The following is an 18,720-nucleotide window of genomic DNA, read 5'->3' as shown; positions in this document are numbered from 1 at the left end:
CAGTAGAGGAAAATGGTAGGTAATAAATTGATGGAGCACAGGGGATTTTTAGAGCAGTGAAAACTATTCTGAATGATATTGTAATTGTGGATATATGTCATTACACATAAGTCAAAAATCCATAGAATGTGCAAAACAAGAATAAATGCAAATATAAACTATAGATTTTAGTTAATAATAATAATATATCAATATTAGTGTGTCAGCTGGAACAAATGTACCACCCATTGCCAGATGTTAATAATAGAGGAAACTGGGGGAAATGAGGGAAAATCTGAGAATTAGATAGCTTCCACTCAATTTCTCTGTAAACCTAAAATTATTCAAAAATATAGTCTATTAATTTTTTAAATATGTTATGAATTTTAATTTTAAAAATATATTATGGAGATTATGAGTATGCACCCACAAATCAAATGAAAAAAAAATGACCGTTTGGAAGATATACAAATGGATTTTATTGTTTGAAATAAAATTCCCAGATCATAGGAATCACATATTCAAGAAATTCTTGAATTTCAGTGAAGTTGATATATCCTGGGAAATTATGATGATTGTAAATGAAAAAGATAGGCATTTCCATCACAGGGTTTTATGTAAAAGCCTGAGTACATTTTTTCATGTAACAGAAGAAGAAAAATATATTTCTTATTATACTGTTTGAAAAATACATAGTTTAAATATATAAGTGGAACTAATTTATTAAGCAAAACAACTAGTTATTAGACTACCTCATATACATTCAACTGATAAGTACATTTATAATTCTTGGTCAAATCCTTTCATTTGTAAATTTCTCATTGAGAATATGGAAGTTTACTCAACATGAGAGATTGCATTATATTCAGGTATTTTTTTTTTGAGTGCTGCCTTACAGTGGCCTGTGGATTAGGCACTATGAGGCAGATACAATTAATCAAGACATCAAAATATGGTTCCTGCTCTGAATCCCTAAGTATGAGCCAATGATAAATGTTGAATGGAGATAACTCAATGTATAACTGTAGTCAATGCTCAGTGTTTATAAGCAGTAAGTGTGTAACATGCGATTTATTATGCTAGTCTAAATGAAGGATAAATTGCCTCTGTCTGAAGAATTCAGAAATGTCTCCATGGAGAAGTCAATATTTTTGATGGGCTTAAATGAATTTGAAAGATGGTGAGAAAAAAATTGAAAAATTGAGGTGAAATTTTCACACAAATTACATTAAAGAGTGAATTATGTCTAAGCGTTAACGGTCGATTCAGTTTGGTTAGATCACAAGAATTTGAATACAAAATGGAGAGAGGAATTTTTATGGAAATGTGGAAAAGGATTAGTCATGTGGTACAGTGACATAGCAAGGTAAATATTAGTCCTTCAGCCAGTTAGAAACTGATAGCAGAGATATTGAAGATACTAAGAATTTCTGAGCAAAAAGTTATACTTTGAAAATGAATGTTATTCAACTGTTTTGTGATAATAGAATTCAGCTTACCACATTATACTTTTTCGTGTCTATTTGCCCTCCAGAATGTGATCCTCAAGGACAGATGTCATCTCTTATTCATCTTGTTGTTTTCAGCACTTAATACATAACTAGCATACTGTGTAAGCTCTATAATTTCTTACTATTTAATAACTGAATTCCACTTTTCTTAGACAATTTTAATATAATTTTAAGAATCCTAGAAGTATCAATTTTAAAATATTCAAATCTGTGTTGATCCTAATAACCACTGATTTGCTACCTCTGATTGTGCTCTTCCTCTAACCCACTTTGTAGAAGAGCAGAAGTTGTTAGGGATGCAGGTATCATGATTCAAAGAGAGACTAACCACCTAATCATCTAGTGCTTTTCTTTAAACCTTGTGTCCTCCTAATGTATTATACCTGAAAACCAAACATTTGAACTGTTTCTGTCTCTGAGTCTTTGTCACATTTCTTTGACCCTGGCATCTCTGAGATTATGATCTGTCTTGCTTCTCTAGGGTTCCTGCTGGAAGTTAGAGTTCAACCTTGAAACTCAGGACCAGTGCCTGAAATCCAGTGAGCTACCTGCTGAGAGGTGTCCCTAAGGTGATTCTCCTTGACATCTAAATATTACTACCTAACAGATGGTATCTCGTACTCTCCCCACTCTCATTATCAGGCTACTTCTCTGAATCCTACGTTCTGTCTTCTAGACTGCCCTTCCTCTCAGCACCTGCCACTCAGACTCTATACTCAGTTCCTATGCCTCCTATATATAGGAAGGACAGGAAGATTTTCTCCTAGGTCTAGTCTTAGACTGCTATGAATAACTGAGCCATCCACAAGCAGCTCCCACAATATTATTGAATATAACATTAAAAGAATCTATATTTTTAAATTTAAAAATACCCAAGTATAATAACACTTCTTTTTTTTTGTCTTATCAAACTAGCATAGCAATATGATTTCTTTTTAAATTACAAGTCAATTGGCTTAAAAATGATTAGAAAATATGTACTTGAAGATAAATTACTTTTTAAAATGTGATAAAAGATCTTAGAGAAATCAGAGGTATTCCTAACATAACACATTATGATGTCTGAGAAAAATAACCCTCAGCACTAAATAAACTCAGGCAAAACTTAATATTGTTTATTTTTAACATTTCCAGTGGTTATTAACTAACAGACTGTCAGTGTTGGAAGAGACTTTAAAGGTCAGCAGTAATTTCTCTCTCTCTTCCTCCCTCTCTTTCTCTCTCATACTCTACTATGAAATGAAATGGGAAGGGGTGATTTGAAGACAGACACCTGGGACATAAGGTGGGGAGAGGAAGGATCTACAAAGGAGACTGTAAAGAACCCAGATAAAGGAGATGAAAGAGTAGAAAAAAACTAGGTCACTTAAGTGTCCTCTAAGTCAAGAGAGAGCATTTAAAGAGGGAATAGAAAACTAGAAGTTTCAAATGCAGCAAGAATCAATAGACTCAGTAAATTAGTGGCTTAGAAGCAGCGTCACTGAAATTTTGGAGACGAATCAATTAATTATTTAGTTGAATAGTTAAAACTATTTTATGGCTTTATGTGTCCAACTTTGTCTATCAAATACTATGTTTATATTGATTTGTATGAAAATATCTCTATGTATAGCAATATAAATAACTTTCCTTTTGTTTTTTGGGTTTTTCTTGGATGTGCACTATTTTAGACTTTGAAGACACTAAAGAACAGATGGCTACATTTTCAATATGCTTGATGATGATTTTTGATATTAAAATAAAATCACCAGTAGTTTTATTTTTCTCATTTCAAAACTTGTCCTCTGATTTATGAAAAAAAAAAAACATAATAAATGCTTTCCTTATTATTTCTTGTATCTGTGCTTGTGCTTCCCAGACCTATCATACGATTCCATATGATTATAGTTAGTTATTTTCTCAGTAGTGATTAAATACTCATTTCCTCTTACTTTACTCTGCCAAACATATATCACATTTAACCAAAAATATCCCGCTTTTAAAATCTTGTTAAAAACTTTAAAAATTGAGTTTAAACTTTTGTTGCTTGACTTTTCCAATGCAAATAAATTTAGGTTTATAGCAAAAAAAGCAATGTTAATTATGTAGTAAATGCTACTTAAGTGTGAATATTAGAAGAAAGTAATTATTTTAGGCTAAAAGTAGCCCAAAGTGTTTTTTTTTTAATAACAGCTTTCAGGAAATAGTGTAGAAGAATAGCAGCATCTCAAAATACATTCCAGAAATCATTCACTTTAGATTAAAAGAGTTTTTTATTCTGAAATGATGGAAATATTGATGAATGTGCCCATTTTAAGTTTCAAAAGGTCAAAAAGTTCCCTTGCAACCATGCAATAATGAATTACTAATTAATACTGAGAACTCGCTTCTTCAGCAAGTGCTCGCCTGTCCCCGACATAGGTCAAATGCAACTTGGGTGAAATGGAATTTTTCATCCAGCTATAGGCTGCAGATTTCTACATTGAGGCTACTAACTAAAGAGGTTGTTGCTTATGCAACGACTAGACAGTGATCTTTGTGTAATCAAATGGTTGGCTGATTTTGTTCTGTTTCCTTTTGCTTAGGTCACCTGAGAGTGGGAGGGAGACCTCTCCTGAGCAGCATTTATTTTTACAACAGTCTGAACAAGTTGAATCTGTGGGCAAGTAATAACATTTATTGAGCATGAAGAATAAACAGAGTGCTGTGAAAACAGGGGTAGCATCCCTATCCACATAGAGTAAAAATTATAGTATCAAAGGCAGAATATATATACATAAAATTAAAAACATTTAGTTGCAGAGCAGTCCTATATCAACAATATTAAGAATACCATCATCTCTCACACCTCTAGTGATATCTAAGCAACCAATACATGGCTAAGCTTAATTAACAGACAATATATTAAACTAATTGTGTACCTGCAGACAGAGTATGGAAATTATGAGACTCTGTCTATAAATGTCCATCTTCCTTGTTCCCAATCATTAAGGAATTTTCTATTCCTATCTCCATATGGAGTCTCCATCTTGGAATCCAAGTACACGCTTTCAGCATTTTAAGGTTTCTGGGAGAGCTTTGTTTTGTTTTGTTTTGTTTAGAGGGGGTGGGGGAGCTTTGCTTTTGATACTCACCTCTTCACCCCTCTCATCCTCCACCTCCATTTCACCACAGGCAAGAAGTTGTGGTTAATTGAAAATGACCCCAAACCCCTTGCCACTCCTTTGAGAGGAGGAGTTTCTTTCTCTACCCTTTAGTTTGGGCTGGCCTGATGACCTGTTTTGACCAAAAGAATAAGGCAGTGGAAACCCTGTGTAAATTGTAAGACTGAATCTTACCAGATCTGCAGCTTATACTTTTCAGCATTTGGACACCCCCTCTTGGAATCCAGCTGCCATGCTATGAGAGGCTCAAGCCACATGGAGAGACTATGTGGAAGAGAATAATGACACTATGGTTAACAGCCTCATCTCCATTTGCAATTCCAGACAACAGCCAGTACCAACTGCATCCATTTGAATGAACTGTCTTAGAAATTCTAGCTCAGCAGAGCCTCCAAAAGAACCAGCTAACACCTGTCCAGTGTAGCAGAACCACCCAACTGAGCCCAGTTAACAGAGAATAATGAAAAGTAATTAAAGTTGCTATTGTAAGTCACTAAGCAGTGGCTGATGCGTAACATAGCAAGCAATACACTGGAACACTAATTGAATTATTATCTGACTACTTTGCATATTAAATTTTCTAAAATGTGTGCTCATTAAAGTTTCAAGTTTTCATTTGTATGAGATTCATTTAATGAAAAAGCATGAACTTAGAAATTATGGATGAAAGGTGGGAGTTCATGAAAAGTAACCTCACAGGGTGATTTGATCATAAATTCTTAACTAGGAAGGTCATGGTGGGTAGTCACGCCTCAGGCATGTAACTTTTTAGTTTATTTTTCCCTTAAGCAAGTCCTGTCTATTGCTCTTGTGCATCTAAGTTAACAGTTCTTCTGAAATGCTAGAGTAATCCTCTTTTTCCAGACCACCCTCAAGAAAGCACATAATCTTATTAACAACAACCCAGTAATCCAGTTTTCTCAGTCTATTGAGATCTTGGGTCCAGGCATATCCTCTGTTGGGCTCATATAAATTTTTATAAAAATTCTCTACAAGTTTGGATGAGATCTGGTTTAAATACTTAATTCCTTAGTAACTATATGAATTTGGGCCAGGTATTAAACTTTCCTAAACTTTCAACTTTAGCTTCACTATCCTCATTAAAAAGAGAGAGAGAGAGAGAGAGAGAGAGAGAGAGAGAGAGAGAAGAAAAAAGGAAAAAAGAAAGAAAGAAAAAAAAACAAGAGTAAACACCTACTTCTGATTAAATAAAACAATGTGTACCCCCCTCAGAAAAAAATCTATCACAGTCCATGATCACCAGTAGTCACATAAAAATATCAATTTCTTTCTCATTTTACTTCAACATTATAGTGATATATTTATTATTTTTCTTTCTCTTACTTTCAGCTATATATATTTCCATCTTGTTACCTCTCAAAAGACTGAAAAAGGCAAACATCAAAACAAACCAATAGACACTAATAAATGATTCTACTTGAAGTCTGGATCTCTCCAGGACATTCTCCCAAGTTCTATTTCAAAATGTGGCTCTTACAACTCTTAGTGCTGTTACAAATTAATTCCACCAGAATGGACCTGAGTTGCCAATCTTTTCATAGCATCCAGTGGCTCCTGGGGAGAAGAGATAGTGTGGCTGCCAATGATACCTTTCCCTTTCCCCAACACTAATAGTTATTCATTTCCTAACTCCCAGCCCCCCATCCTCCATAATCCATTCATGACTTCACTAGCCATTGAAAACTTCCTTGGTCATTTGATAATCCAAATAATTGTTCCTGATAGTTTCTCTTTTCAAGAATGTATTGTTTCTCTGCTTGCCACAACTCCTCTTCACAAAACATTCATCCATCGTACCTATTTTGAAATTCAATGAAATTATTCATCTTTTGTAAGAAACTTTCTAAGTATAGGAATACTCTGATAAAATGAAATATGCCTTGGCATTATAACTTTCCGCTAGTAAAAAGTTCCAACACAGGAAATCATAATTCCTTATTTTTTTGAATCCAGAAAATTTCGATTCCACAAATTGGGTGGGGGCAATTAACAAGGTACTATCTTGTGACATGTGTTTGTTCTTATGTAACAGTTCCATGAATATTGTTCTTTATTCAGCCAGATTGAAAGCTTCTTGAGAGCAAAGTCTAACAGTTACCAAATGTGGAATATAGCACAAGTTACTTAATCTCTTAAAACCTAACAAGAGAACAAGACAGAAAATGGGGGTTATAAATCTATTCTCTCTAGGTTACTCAAATTTGATAAAATAAACAAGTAAAATACATAGTTTAGCACATAATTATGTTCAGTAGAAGATAGTTAACCTTCAAATGCAGTTTTTGAATATGATGCCTAACAAATGCCTGCTAGGCAATGGATTGAAAGACATAATGTTTGAGTTCTTAGTGTGTTCATAATGTGAATTAGAAAATACTGCTGTGCAGGGCTGACCTGAGGCATATAAAAAGTAGGCAGCTGCTATATAGATAATACATGGAATAACAGTATTGGTCCATTCCTTGATTCGATGATTGTTTCTTTCAGGAATACTCTGATAAAATGAAATATGCCTTGGCATTATAACTTTCCGCTAGTAAAAAGTTCCAACACAGGAAATAAAATCACATGAATGAGAATGATGTCTAGCTCTTGGATACAGGCCTAAAATAAGAATCCTGGGCAAATGAGGACAACATAAATGCACTAAAAACATCAATGAACAGTGGTGAAGAGTAGCAAAACAAAACCAATGTGAGGAGAGTAGAGGAAAAAAAAATGGGCTGGATAATCATTAAATCAGAGTTTAAATACTTTGCAATTTTTATGACCTCAAGTAGACTTAAGTTTGGAAAAGACCTAACAATCACATAGTCCAAATACATAGGTCATAATGGAGAAGACATATCCTTTATACTGAAAACAATAGTTATTGAGATCAAGAGTATTTTATGTGCTGGTCAAATCAAGTTGCTAACTATTTACACAGCTATTCAGGGACCCCTTTATGTAACCTCTGTACATTTTTCCTTGGTTCCAACCTTGGGAACATTCTGTAAGAAAAAGAAAACCAGAGTACATGAGTATATCATTGTCTTTTGTGGCTCCATTTTATAGTTTTTGTAGAATCAGAGCCATTACTCAAAACTAAAAGAGTTGGCTGCCACCTGGTTTTGAATGCCCTCAGTCAAAAAATATGGAGTTTGAACAAGAATAAGTTCTTGGTCTTCATCTCTTCTCAGATACCTTTCCATTAACTCATAGGAGTGGATTCATGTAATATCCTTATTTATACAGACTTAAATTCAAGCAACAAAGAGCACAGTGTGGGTAACATGATAAATGATGAGGGAAACGATGCTATCGTGAATGATCCAGCCCTTATGCAGAGGTCACCAGGGACCCTGTTGATCACACAAAGCCAAGTTCATTAAACTTACTAAGCAAGTGACAGCACAACATTAACAAGGATAAATATAGTTCTCGAAAGGGAAAATTTAAGGAAAGGTACTTATAGGATTTGGTGGGTGGGAGGAAGAAGGTAAACGTATTGGTTTTAGAGCAGAGGTTAGTAAGCACAGTCTGGTAGGGGTTGGTGAAAATTTATGAACAAGCGGAAAAGTCCGTGGTCTTCTTTTTGAAATACATGAGTTCAGAGTTAAGGTAAACAAATTTATCTGTGGTCTCATCTTGGAACATATGGGTCTAAATGAAGTGCTATTAAAGCAATTTGTGCTTATGTAGTTTACGTTGCATGGCATAATTTAGTATAGTTTGCTATGCAAATTATAGTACAGTTTGTTTTGTAAACTGTCATTTCTATTTTAACTCCTCAGAAAATATGTAATAATCCCTTAAAAGAGAGTTTCAGACACACTACATTGGTAGATTTCTAACAAAGGAGAATGACTCTGTGTGTGTGTGTGTGTGTGTGTGTGCGTGTGTGTATCTACATATATGTGTGCGTGTATATGCATGTATATGCATGTATATAGCATAAATATAGCAGGTCCTAGAATAAAGTCGTTTCATTCAAACTCATTTCATTATAACATTGATGATATGCTGTAGAAACTTAATTCTTATTTGTATTAATTAGCCTATGATAAAATTGGTCTCATTATTTGTTGTTTTGTTTATAGTCACAGAACCTATTGACAATATTGTGAGAACTTACTGTACTTTGAGTTTGAAGGCAAGATCTCAAACTTTTGGGAGAAAAAACAGTGCTGTTATTACTTTACTCATTCCATCCAGGTGGATTATTGAAGAAATACCTGGGCAAAATACATTAGATATTGGAAAACTTGAGGGTAATTTCCATTTCTGGAATATATCAAATATATTTTCATATAAGAGATATTTCCAAGAACATCTGGCACTGTAAATGATTCAGCCAGTTTATCAGCATGTTTCCTAACAATGTCATCAGAGTGACTGGAAAGGCTGCCACATTTGCCTTTGAATCTAAGAAAGTTACTATGTGCATCCCAGAATATGACAGAAGTAATGATATATTATTTGAGGAGCAAAATAAACATTGTGTTTGTTTGTTTTGGTTTCGTTGTTGTTGCTGTTGTTGTTTTGTGTGTGTGGTGTACTGGGAAGGAGAGCATGAGACATTTGATAGAGAAGGTGAAATAGGAAACGGATGTTCAAATACACTGCAATTTCTCTAACGAAGAAATAAGCAAGAAACACAGGGATTCAGTTTGCAATCAAACCAATATAATTATCTCTAAGGAAATCAGCTGTGAAAATATTTCCAGTTTTATTATCATAATTGTATTTTTTTAAATGCCCTAGTATTCTATTAAAAATAACATTGTTCATGTAGAAACAAAATACCTAAGTATATTTGATCATAAGCACTTGAATAAACATGCTACTCGTTAGTTTCAAACACACTGCTTGCTAGTTTCATACACTAGTAAAAACAAAGAATCGTGTTTAGAATTAAGCCCAACAAAGAGGCAATTGAAATCAGTTATGATTCCAAATCATAGCATATGCAAAAATCTATTACTGTAGTTTATTACATGAAGAGCATAACTTACTACAATTTGGTGAGAATAATAATTTTTTAATTTTTTCCTCCATTGCCAAATAAACCTGTGTTGAAAGTATAATAATTATTTGAGTACTCTTTGGAGTAAACAATGCATTCATATGTGTATGTGTGTATATGTGTGTGTGTGTGTGTGTGTGTGTGTGTGTGTATTAAAGTTGATCCTCATAGCAGCTCTGTGGGCAGACAGAATCACCTCTATGTTAATCAAGAATGTTTTAATTTCAAGAAATTCTACTCAAACTACTTTAAGAAAAAAAGGGAAGATAATTTGTTCATATAAGTAGGAAGCCCAGGGGTGGTAGCTGCTTCAGGCATTGCTGGATCCAGAGACTTATAAAAGTCTAACTCCCTTTCCTTCCCTTTCTTCTGTGTTTTGGCTTCATGTTCACTCTCCACTGGGTAAGATATATGGTCACTGCAGCAACCCTTAGCTATATTATAGTTTCGCTCCCAAAGGTAGAGACACACACATCTTAAATTTCATAGTAAGTCTCTGAGTGGCCTTGCTGGGTCAGGTTCTCATCTCTAAACCAGTCACTATGGCCAAAGAGATGAGGCACTTTAATTATCACGTGGTTATGCCTATAGTTGGAGAGGGAATGGTGATAATTACCAGCTGCATAGGGAAGGATTGATTTTTCCAACAAAAGGAATCCTGAACTAACAAATAGTGTATGTCCAATACAGCCGCCAATGTACAAATAAGAAAATTTAGGCCCAGGGAAATTTTAAAAACTAGTGACAAACAAGTAGATACCCTGAGCATAAAATTTAATCTCCTTTAGTTGAATCCTAAGGTTCTTCATAATCTAACTCCAGACAGTCTAAGTTCCCTACGTTACTCTCTTAGGTACACCCCTCAAACAATAAACGTCTTTCAATTTCTTAATACCACATAATTTCCCACATCTCCAGGCTTTCTACCTCTTCCCCGTCGATGTCATTCTCTTCATTTCTTAGTTTTAACTTCCACAGAGTCTCAATGCCTTTCTTCTAATACTTTTCACTGTTAGCTGCTACTGCCATCAGCAGTTCCCTTTACTTGCACAAACATAACTCTAACACTACATGTGTTTAAGTCCTTGTCTGCCTGTTTGTCGGCCTGCTAGACCTCAAGCTCCAGGAGAGTAGGTGTTATCACTGCACTCTCTCTCTGTCTAACAGTGGTTGACACACAGTAAGTGCTCCGTAAAAATCAATTGAATGAAGAAATGAGTACTGGCGCATTCATGAGAAGCTGAAGTTTTGATTCCTAGAGCTCATGAAATCCACACCACACAATTTTACTAAAGTGCAGTGAAGTTCAAAAAAATTAGAAGACAAAATTGTCTTCTAATAAGATCACTATCACACGCAGTGGAAGAGTAGCATAATTCAGCAGTTTCACTTGGGCTATAGAACTCAGTTTCCAGCTGTGCAATGCCCCTACTACACTCTGATGAGCTTACCAAACTGTATTTGTGGTGGAAGCCAGTAGTACTTTCTTCTGTCTAGCATCTTCTCTCTCTCAAAACTACTTGTCACCCATTCATGTTTTATTGCTTTTTAAAAAGTCGGTATTATTGGTATGTAATTTACATACAATAAAATTTACCAATCTTAAGAGTCTAATTCATAGGGTTTTGACAAATCTATAAAACTGTGTAATCACCATTAAAATCATAATATTGAGCATTTCCATCAGCCTGAAATGTTCCCTCATGTTCCTTTGCATTCAATTACTTTTCCCATCTCTGGCAACAATTTATCTTCTTTTTTCTCACAATAGTTTTGGCTTTTTCAGAATTCCATATAAAGAAAATCATATAGTATATAGTTTTTGTGTATGTGTCTAGCTTCTTTCATTTAAGGTGATCTTTTTGAAATTCATCTGTGTCACTGTGTGTGTCAAGACTCCTTCCTTTCACATTTAATGGCTGTTTTTATATGACTTTGTGACTCAAATCTTGATTGATTGGTCCAAGGATGGATCACTGGGCCAAGCTCAAGCAGAAAGAGTTTCGGTACAGTCTCTCGGGAGACTGAAGTCAGGTAGGGAGTGTAGAACTCATAAACTGAAGACAGCAATATATCCTTATGCAGAGAAAGCTAGTCTAAAATAAAAGAACAGAAAAAAGCGACAGAGAGAATTCTGGCAATATTGGAGTCTCTAGCTCTAGGTCTTTCCAAAGACTAAATATATTCCTGTCCTTTCTGCATATTGGTTGATTAACATTTGTTTGGGTTTCATAAGTCAATAAAAACAATTTCCCTTTACTTCATAAATCAGTTGGAGTTGGCTTTTTTGTCACATAGAATTCAACTAGTTGATGGTTACTAGATTGTTCTAGCCTCTAGCCAATGAGCTCCTTGAAGATAAAGGTTGTGTCTTATTCATATTTGTGCTCCCAACACCTGGCCATAGGTATCTAGTATGTCTGTTTAAGTTTAGCTAACCCGAGTCAAGCTATATATGGTCATCATTATTTGTTGAGCACATACTAAGTGTGTGACACTGAATTTAATGTTAAGAGTAAAGATGCCATGTCTGTCTCCCATCTACCTCTCCCATCTCATCTTACAGCAACTTTACTCTTCCTTCTCCAACCACACTAACTACTTCTATCCATGGGTTGTTCACAGGCTGGACTGTTCTTCCCAACCTTTCTGCCTCTTACTTCACTCTTTCAGGAAAGCCTTCCCTTGGCTTGGAGTTAAGATTTGGTCAAATTTCCCATATATAGATCCTCAGAGGACCATAACTTGTATCTTTAAATAGCATTGGTTAGGACTATAGTTTTATATTTATTATGGTGATTATTTAATTTCTGTCTCCTTCAGTAGTTTAAAAGCTTGAAGAACGTAAGGCTCTTATTTATTTTCACACACCATTGTATCTCTAAAGCCTAATAAAGTGCTTGGAATAATAGAGTTCCAATATATATTGCTGAATGTATAAATGAGTTGAAATCTGCTAAGGAGTTTATAACCAAGATAGGCTACACATGTTTTTTAAATGCACTAAGTCTTCTAGTTTTATTTGCTAAGTCTGGAAACTATAGATGTACCACAGAGACAGTATAAGAACTAAATCTTACTTGAAAGGTATCAACAAGAGTATTAATCTATTTTTGTTCAAATAACAAATGTTCCCATTATATAAATGGTTTATAATAGCAAACATTTATTTCCTACACACCTTACATGAGAACTATGGACAGTACGAATGCCATTCTAATGAACTGTATGCAGCTTGACTTGGCTCGGCTCAGTTTTCTGATTTTGGAAGGCAGGTAAAGGAGTAACCACTACCTGGGATATGCTGTTTTTATGGCGGAGCTGTGGAGCTAGAAGCTCTGAGCCACATTGCACGTGTACATTCTGCCCAATTCCATTTGTCAAGACCGAAGTCAGTGGGGGGAAAAAATTTACCTACCATGCAAGGAGTGTGAGAAGGGAATTGTAAGAACTGGTAAGAACAAAAGAACAGATGAAAGAATGCTCTTATCAACAAATGTTTTGGGGGACTCCAAGTTAGTTTTTATTAAATTTTCTCCTTTAAAATAGTTTTAGATTTATAGAAATGTTATGAAGGAGTTACATAGAAGTTCCCATACATCTACATCCAATTTCTCCTTTTGTTAACATCTTACCTTTACAGGGTACATTTATTATAACTCATTAATTATGACCAGCATTACATTATTACTAACTAAAGCCCATGCTTTATTCAGATTTCCTTATATTTTACTCATTATCCATTTACTGTTCCAGGATCTCATCCAGGATATCATATAACATTTCGTCATCATGTCTCCTTGGGCTCCCTTAGGCCACGACAATTTCTCATTTTTTTTTTGTTTGTGATGACCCTAACCATTTGAAGAATATTGATCAGATATTTTATATAAAGTCTTCCAATTAAAGTTTTACTAATGTTTTCTTCATAATGGGTAATAGAGAAGATCACAGAAATGAAATGCCATTTTTATCATATCACATCAAGGATACATACTATAAACATAATTAATCATTATTGATGTTAACCTAATAACCTGGCTGAGATAGTGTTTGTCAATTTTTCACTCATAAAGTTCCTCTTTCTTCCTTCTTTTCTATAATGCGCTTTTTGAAAAAAATATCACTATGCAGAGCCGATACCTAAGGAATAGGGATTCTCTTGGAGGTAGAGCATCTTCATAAATTATTTGGAATTCTTCTGCATGAGAGATTTGTCTATTCCCCCTATTTATTTATTTATTTACTTACTTACTTACTTACTTATTTATTTAAATCATTTATTTGTATTAGTATTGACTCATGGATATTTATTTTATAAATAAAGTTTTATGAAGATGTCAGACACAGATTATTTAGACCAAATCGATTCATCAATACATTAATAGGTCAACCAATAAATAAAATAACATTTCTGGATATGCTAATTTTATTTTGTTTTGTTTTGTTTTGTTTTCCTATATGTTTGTGAAGGCTTACCTAGTGGCATATGAACTGTGAAAGGCCACCAAGTGCTATCCATGTAAATAGAACAATGATTTTTAAATGCAGGTATATATATTTTACTTGATGATAAAGATTCGGCTACTTCCTTTGAGAACTAATTGTCACTACTAGGGCGATGTTGACAGGAGCAGCAATAAATCAAAAGACTCTTCTCTCCAACTCTTGTCTTCCAATCTTTCCCTAGAATTGGAACATATATCTTTGAAATATGGTTTTTGGAGCCCCCTTCACCCTAGCACCACAGAGCTGAGTACAGAAGTATGGATGTGCAGCTCAGAATCCACAGACCAATGACTGATACATCTCTTTTCTGAACACCTCTGTCCTCCTGCTTTCTAGATCTGCTGTACAGATGCCATCTTGGAGCTTCCTTTTGCACTTTCGTGGTTTCAGTTCTTGTTACATGGATCAAAAACTTCCTTATTTTTGCATTAGTTCCTCTTTTTTCCGTCACACATCATTCTATAGTTTTAGAGGCTTTTTTAAGGGACTAGATATTATTACTTGAACATCATTCTCCAAAGTTCCCTTCCATCTCTGAGTTCACATGACACTTTACAGATCTCCATTCTGTAGTTCTCTCTTAGGCCTTCTCTACCTCATCTTCCAGATTCATATTATCTCCCATAACATACCACAGAAAAAAAGAACCTTAAGGGCAACAGTTTTTTAAAGAGGGAATGGAAAGCCTTTAAAACTATTATGTATTGCTTCAAGTTGAACTAAAACTAGTAGATAAAATTATGAGGTCAAATTAGGCTCGACATGAAAAAACCTTTAAAACAATTCAGTCAATGCATTCGTTCAATAAATAAATATTTATTAAGCAACTATTATGTGCTAAACAGTCTCTTGAACTAGGAATATAATGACACTAAACAAGATAGAAAATGTCCCTTTCCTTATAGATTTTACATTTCAGACAGACAAAACAAACTGAAGAAGGATAATTTCAGAGACTATCAAGTACTCTGAAGGGGGTAAACAGGCTTCTATGATAGAGTTTATTGGTGGAAAGGCCATTAGAGAAAAGAAAATTTCTAAAACTAATAAGGACCATCTTCTCAGGTAATGAGCACTGTATCACCATAAACATTAACCCTATATAATATAGTTAACATTAACTGAGAACTTTCTATCTGCCCAGCATTCTTTTAGTGCTTTATAATTCACTCAATCCTCACACAGCAACAAAAAGAACAACAACAACACAATAAAAATAGTATATTGTGGATACAACTAGTATCCTGATTTTACAGATGAAATTATAAAAGAATAGAAAAATTAATGAACTTATCTAAGTTCATAGGCTGGGAAGCAAAAGAGCCAATCTTTGAACTTTGATGGTTAGACTATAGAGCATGTCTTAATCACAACATTCAGTGGCTACTAGATTTGTTGATCATAAGTCCAGATTTATTCATTTATTCATTTGATATTTAACCTTCCTATTTACTGCCCACTTCGTGCCAGCCACAGAGCAAGGCACTGGAAGTAGAGCCCTGAACAAAGCAGACAAGAGCCCTAGCTCTCATAAAGCTTACAGTCTAAAATTTAAGGGGTTCTACTGGTTGTGTTCTCTGGGAAGCAGACAGTGAGTGAGAGTGAAAAATTTCATAGAGATCTAACACCTGTGCCAGGAAAAGAACGAAAGCAGGATTGGGCAGAAAGATCCAAATGCACTGCCAACCTAACAAAATCTCTGCCAGCCCAACAGGAAATTGCGGAGTAATTATTCCCTATCGAAAGTGTTCTGTGTTCAGTAGAAATTGCTATGTCCTTGTATCACAGCCCATTCATTGGCCAAGGGTCACCCGAAGAATGGAGTGACCTCCACTCAAAAGCTCAGGCTACCCTGATAATGCTAGCAACCAAAAGTTGTCAGTATATCTTACTTCTTACTTCCTGCAACTCCGTTCTTGAAGGGCAACTTAGGCCGCCCATCTCTGTATCAGCCACAGGGGCTTCTCCTGTACTGTGTAAGAGCATCAACTAGATCAGTGTTTTCTAAATGCCAGGAAACATGCTCAGTCCTCCATCCGCTGACATTTGAGTCTTCTTCCTAAGGGACACTGGTTGCCACGAAGCAGCTCCTCTCTTCCCTTGAGTCCACACTCTCCCACATTCCTAGAATCTAGAGTATGGAATTTCAGATACTTGTCGATTCTACCATGTATTTGGATTAAGAAACATAAATGATCTTCAAAGTTTCTTCCAATGTTTCTCTGATTCTACTTTAGTAAAAAAGGTTCTTAATTGATCTAATCTCCATAAAATATCTTAAGATATAAGCCTAGAGGAGACTTCCCCGGACATAATGAAAGAAAAAAAAAAAGTTTCTTTTTTTAAAACAAAGTCCAAACTGGGATCTTATTGTCTCATCCTAGCCCCTGAAAAGATTTATTTACAACTGTTGGATTCTTAGGGCATGCCTGCATCTGGGTTCTACTGAAACAAACTGAGATGCAGTCTAGTACATTTTATGGACATCGGAATGACACTTTCTAGAAAATCTATGGCTGAGTTACTAAGGGACTAGATTTCAAGAGAAATTCTGAATGTATATGCCCTCTTCCATCCTTATACTAATTACGTGTACATGAAATAGTGCAGATAAGAAATGACAGTCTTTTAGAAGTATAATAAGAAAATATGTGAAAGATTAGCTTAGTGAGGGGCTGTCACATGTTTCATGTCATGCTACAGGGTGAATATGAGATACTGTAGCTGTCAGATTTTTGTCCAAGGAAGAGATCTTGGGCTTCTAGCTGATTATAGAGAAAGTAAATGGACTTAGTCTAAAATATAAGGAGAAAAATCTGAAGTAAATATACATAGAAAGTATGGTAACCTCCTTTTATATAAGAAAATTGGGATGAGTATTTTTAAAAAGTTTGAAAACAGGGCAGATTACTAGAAATTTGGTTTTCAAAGCTGTAGAATATTAAAATAGTTAACTTTTATTGAATAGATTGTTAGCTATGGTTATAAATATTGATTTAGTATCAAAACAGCCTATAAGATAGGTTTTATCATCTCCATTTTTTAAGATAAGGGAGACAGAAAAAATTAAGTAACTTTCACAGTAAGGAACAGGTCAGGTTTCTATATCTGGCACCAGAGTCAATGCTCTCTCTATCTTGCATTGCCTCTCCTGTAGGATAATGTTAGCACATGCATGATGGATACAGAGAAGGACCATCCAGATCTCCTTCAAGGGAGGATATGTGCTTTCATTTCCTGGAGTGCTGCCAGAAGATCATCTTCTACAAAGGGGCTGTCAATCCCTTTGGGAAGTGTCTCAGATCAAAGCTTCAGATCCTTCCCGTATCCCACATCCAATGACTGAGGTAGGTTTGTAATGGTACAATTATTATGGCCCAATGAGGAGCAACTCTGATTGACCATTTTAGCTCTGGAGCTACCTGTGGGGCTTGTCAGGACTCTCACCAGGTCTGCACTACAATTCGGCTCTTTCTGCCAAGATATGCTTCCTCTCCTTTCCTACCACAAGTCTTGATCACAAGGGCACTTCCTAATAAAATGCCGTGCACTAAAGACTGTCTAGAATGTCTACATGTGAAAAACTATGAAATAATAATAATGATGATGATTAAATGGTAATAGCTATATGTATCAAGCATTATTCTCAACACTTCAATATTTTAAATAAGAGTATTTTCCCCAGAAACTAATAGTATCCTTATTTTACAAAGGAGGAAACCAGGAAACACATAAATTAAGTAATTTGGCTAGGGTTGCACAATGGATGTAATCTGGCAATTGCAAGTAGATATGCTCTATGATACATGTAACTGCTAAGTAGGGAAAGAACTGAGGCCCAGGGCTTTTTTCCTTTTCCTAGGCTCTTTCAGGTCCACAGTGCAATGGGGGTTGTTTGAGCATACCCTAGCACATGCATATATATAAACATATATGTATATGCATATATTTGAATTTTTTTAAAGTTAAAACCAATGGACCAATAACAGAAAAAGAGATAAGTGAGTCTTCTAATCTTCTAATTATCTATATAAAAAAATACTCAAATGAGAAGTCAGAAGTATGTAAAGAAGAATCTTTTTGTATTTGCTCCAGAGCAATGCTCTCATACTGAGAGATTCGCTAAGGGTGACGAATATGGTCAGAGAGTGCCGTTTTGGAGGCACTTCTGACAAGGCAAAGGAAAATTTCATCAAAGTCCTGAAAAACGGTCTGGGCACACTAATATTCACAGAGTTGGGACAGGTGATGGTGATAAATGGTATCAACCAAATCTTTCAGTAACTTTCAAATATGATTTTATGTGATTTATTTAATCCATAATAATTACTTATTAAGTAACTGTTATAAACCCACCAAAACCATGTTCTCAGGGCTGCATCAACATAGCCTGTTGTCTGGCTCAAGTTCACATATAGGCAATAAGCCCTTTGGTGTCAAAGTCTATGCCTTATTCACTATGTATCCTTAGCACCTTTTGCAAAATGTGATGCAAAGCAGGCAATAACAAAATAAATGTTTGTATAGTAAATAAATTAGTGAGTGAGTC

At 35.0% G+C, this 18,720-nt stretch overlaps 1 long non-coding RNA gene across 1 annotated transcript in view; it reads right to left on the bottom strand.

The window, feature by feature from the left end:
* The window catches only part of LOC118602991, a 46,091-nt gene that overhangs the window by 18,818 nt on the left and 8,553 nt on the right, over positions 1-18,720 (bottom strand). Inside the window, exon 2 of the long non-coding RNA XR_004951064.1 lies at positions 4,808-4,897. This is a non-coding gene — a long non-coding RNA (uncharacterized LOC118602991). The remainder of the gene's footprint in view (positions 1-4,807; positions 4,898-18,720) is intronic.

The sequence above is a fragment of the Rousettus aegyptiacus genome, unplaced genomic scaffold, assembly GCF_014176215.1.
Source record: "Rousettus aegyptiacus isolate mRouAeg1 unplaced genomic scaffold, mRouAeg1.p scaffold_m13_p_5, whole genome shotgun sequence".
Classification (NCBI taxonomy): domain Eukaryota; kingdom Metazoa; phylum Chordata; class Mammalia; order Chiroptera; family Pteropodidae; genus Rousettus; species Rousettus aegyptiacus.
This window is presented reverse-complemented; position numbering and strand designations above follow the sequence as displayed.